Below are 3,869 nucleotides of genomic sequence, written 5' to 3' on the forward strand. Positions count from 1 at the left end.
TGTTGTTCTTGTTGTTATTGTTGTTGTTGTTCTTGTTGTTCTTGTTGTTCTTCTTGTTGTTCTTCTTGTTCTTCTTGTTCTTCTTCTTGTTGTTGTTGTTCTTGTTGTTCTTGTTCTTGTTGTCCTTCTTGTTCTTGTTGTTCTTCTTGTTCTTGTTGCTCTTGTTGTTCTTGTTGTTCTTGTTGTTCTTGCTGTTGTTGTTCCTGTTGTTCCTGTACTTGTTGTTGTTGTTGTTGTTCTTGTCGTTCCTGTTGTTCTTGGTTTTCTTGTTGTTCTTGTTGATCTTGTTGCTTTTGTTGCTCTTGCTGTTCTTGTTGTTCTTGTTGTTCTTGTTGTTCTTGTTGTTCTTGTTGTTCTTGTTGTTCTTGTTGTTCTTGTTGCTTTTGTTGCTCTTGTTGTTCTCATTGTTTCCGTTGTTCTCGTTGTCCTCGTTGTTCTCGTTGTTCTTGTTGTTCTTGTTGTTCTTTTTGTTCTTTTTGTTCTTGTTGTTCTTGTTGTCCTTGTTGTTGTTGTCGCTGTTGTTGTTCTTGTTGTTCATGTTGTTGTTGTTCTGGTTGATGTTGTTGTTCATGTTCTTGTTTTTCTTGTTGTGCTTGTTGTTCTTTTTGTTCTTGTTGTTATTGTTGCTCTTGTTGCTCTTGTTGTTCATGTTGTTCTTCATGTACTTGTTGTTCTTGTTGTTCTTGTTGTTCTTGTTGTTCTTGTTGCTCTTGTTGTTCTTGTTGTTCTTGTTGTTCTTGTTGTTCTTGTTCTTGTTGTTCTTGTTTTTCTTGTTTTTCTTGTTGTTCTTGTTGTTCTTGTTGTTCTTGTTGTTCTTGTTGTTCTTGTTGTTCTTGTTGTTCTTGTTGTTCTTGTTGTTCTTGTTGTTCTTGTTGTTCTTGTTGTTCTTGTTGTTCTTGTTGCTCTTGTTGTTCTTGCTGTTCATGTTGTTCTTCTTGTTCTTGTTATTCTTTTTGTCCTTGTTGTTCTTGCTGTTGTTGTTCCCGTTGTTCTTGTTGCTGTTGTTGTTCTTGTTGTTCCTGTTGTTCTTGTTCTTCTTGTTGTTGTTGTTGTTGTTCTTGTTGTTTTTGTTCTTGCTGTTCTTGTTCTTGTTGCTCTTGTTGTTCTTGTTGCTCTTGTTGTTCTTGTTGCTCTTGTTGTTCTTGTTGATCTTGTTGTTCTTCTTGTTCTTGTTGTTCTTGTTGTTCTTGTTGTTCTTGTTGTTCTTGTTGTTCTTGTTGTTCTTGTTGTTCTTGTTGTTCTTCTTGTTCTTGTTGTTCTTGTTGTTCTTGTTGTTCTTGTCGTTCTTGTTGTTCATGTTCATCTTGTTGTTCTTGTTGTTCTTGTTGTTCTTGTTGTTCTTGTTGTTCTTGTTGTTCTTGTTGTTCTTGTTGTTCTTGTTGTTCTTGTTGTTCTTGTTGTTCTTGTTGTTCTTGTTGTTCTTGTTGTTCTTGTTGTTCTTGTTGTTCTTGTTGTACTTGTTGTTCTTGTTGTTCTTGTTGTTCTTGTTGTTCTTGTTATTCTTGTTGTTCTTGTTGTTCTTGTTGTTCTTGTTGTTCTTGTTGTTCTTGTTGTTCTTGTTGTTCTTGTTGATCTTGATGTTGTTGTTGTTCTTGTTGTTCTTGTTGTTCGTGTTGTTCTTGTTGTTCTTGTTGTTCTTATTGTTCTTGTTGTTCTTGTTGCTTTCGTCGTTGTTGTTCCCGTTGTTCTTGTTCTTGTTGCTCTTGTTGTTGTTGTTCCCGTTGTTCTTGTTGTTGTTGTTGTGCTTGTTGTTCTTGTTAATCTTGTTGTCGTTGTTATTGTTGTTCTTGTTGTTCTTGTTGTTCTTGTTGTTCTTGTTGTTCTTGTTGTTCTTGTTGTTCTTGTTGTTCTTGTTGTTCTTGTTGTTCTTGTTGTTCTTGTTGTTCTTGTTGTTCTTGTTGTTCTTGTTGTTCTTGTTGTTCTTGTTGTTCTTGTTGTTCTTGTTGTTCATGTTGTTCTTCTTGTTCTTGTTATTCTTTTTGTCCTTGTTGTACTTGCTGTTGTTGTTCCCGTTGTTCTTGTTCTTGTTGTTCTTGTTGCTCTTGTTGTTCTTGTTGTTCCTGTTGTTCTTGTTGCTCTTGTTGTTCTTGTTGTTCTTGTTGTTCTTGTTGTTCTTGTTGTTCTTGTTGCTCTTGTTGATCTTGTTGCTCTTGTTGCTCTTATTGCTCTTGTTGCTTTTGTTGCTCTTGTTGCTCTTCATGCTCTTGTTGCTCTTGTTGCTGTTGTTGCTCTTGTTGCTGTTGTGGTTGTTGTTGTTCTAGTTGTTCTTGTTGTTGTTGTTCTGGATGTTCTTGTTCTTCTTGTTGTTCCGGTTGTTCTTGTTGCTTTCGTCGTTGTTGTTCCCGTTGTTCTTGTTCTTGTTGCTCTTGTTGTTGTTGTTCCCGTTGTTCTTGTTGTTCTTGTTGTTCTTGTTTTCTTGTTGTTCTTGTTGTTGTTGTTGTTCTTGTTGTTTCTGTTGTTCTTGTTGTTCTTAAAGTTCATCTTGTTCTTCTTGTTCTTGTTGTTCGTGTTGTTCTTCTTGTTCTTCTTGTCCTTCTTGTTCTTCTTGTTCTTCTTGTTCTTCTTGTTCTTCTTGTTCTTCTTGTTCTTCTTGTTCTTCTTGTTCTTCTTGTTCTTCTTGTTCTTCTTGTTCTTCTTGTTCTTCTTGTTCTTCTTGTTCTTCTTGTTCTTCTTGTTCTTCTTGTTATTGTTGTTCTTCTTGTTGTTGTTGTTCTTGTTGTTCTTTTTGTTCTTGTTGTTATTGTTGCTCTTGTTGCTCTTGTTGTTCATGTTGTTCTTCATGTACTTGTTGTTCTTGTTGTTCTTGTTGTTCTTGTTGTTCTTGTTGCTCTTGTTGTTCTTGTTGTTCTTGTTGTTCTTGTTGTTCTTGTTCTTGTTGTTCTTGTTTTTCTTGTTTTTCTTGTTGTTCTTGTTGTTCTTGTTGTTCTTGTTGTTCTTGTTGTTCTTGTTGTTCTTGTTGTTCTTGTTGTTCTTGTTGTTCTTGTTGTTCTTGTTGTTCTTGTTGTTCTTGTTGTTCTTGTTGCTCTTGTTGTTCTTGCTGTTCATGTTGTTCTTCTTGTTCTTGTTATTCTTTTTGTCCTTGTTGTTCTTGCTGTTGTTGTTCCCGTTGTTCTTGTTGCTGTTGTTGTTCTTGTTGTTCCTGTTGTTCTTGTTCTTCTTGTTGTTGTTGTTGTTGTTCTTGTTGTTTTTGTTCTTGCTGTTCTTGTTCTTGTTGCTCTTGTTGTTCTTGTTGCTCTTGTTGTTCTTGTTGCTCTTGTTGTTCTTGTTGATCTTGTTGTTCTTCTTGTTCTTGTTGTTCTTGTTGTTCTTGTTGTTCTTGTTGTTCTTGTTGTTCTTGTTGTTCTTGTTGTTCTTGTTGTTCTTCTTGTTCTTGTTGTTCTTGTTGTTCTTGTTGTTCTTGTCGTTCTTGTTGTTCATGTTCATCTTGTTGTTCTTGTTGTTCTTGTTGTTCTTGTTGTTCTTGTTGTTCTTGTTGTTCTTGTTGTTCTTGTTGTTCTTGTTGTTCTTGTTGTTCTTGTTGTTCTTGTTGTTCTTGTTGTTCTTGTTGTTCTTGTTGTTCTTGTTGTTCTTGTTGTACTTGTTGTTCTTGTTGTTCTTGTTGTTCTTGTTGTTCTTGTTATTCTTGTTGTTCTTGTTGTTCTTGTTGTTCTTGTTGTTCTTGTTGTTCTTGTTGTTCTTGTTGTTCTTGTTGATCTTGATGTTGTTGTTGTTCTTGTTGTTCTTGTTGTTCGTGTTGTTCTTGTTGTTCTTGTTGTTCTTATTGTTCTTGTTGTTCTTGTTGCTTTCGTCGTTGTTGTTCCCGTTGTTCTTGTTCTTGTTGCTCTTGTTGTTGTTGTTCCCGTTGTTCTTGTTGTTGTTGTTGTGCTTGT

This window comes from Megalopta genalis, unplaced genomic scaffold, assembly GCF_051020955.1.
Source record: "Megalopta genalis isolate 19385.01 unplaced genomic scaffold, iyMegGena1_principal scaffold0032, whole genome shotgun sequence".
In the NCBI taxonomy this organism is placed as follows: Eukaryota; Metazoa; Arthropoda; class Insecta; order Hymenoptera; family Halictidae; genus Megalopta; species Megalopta genalis.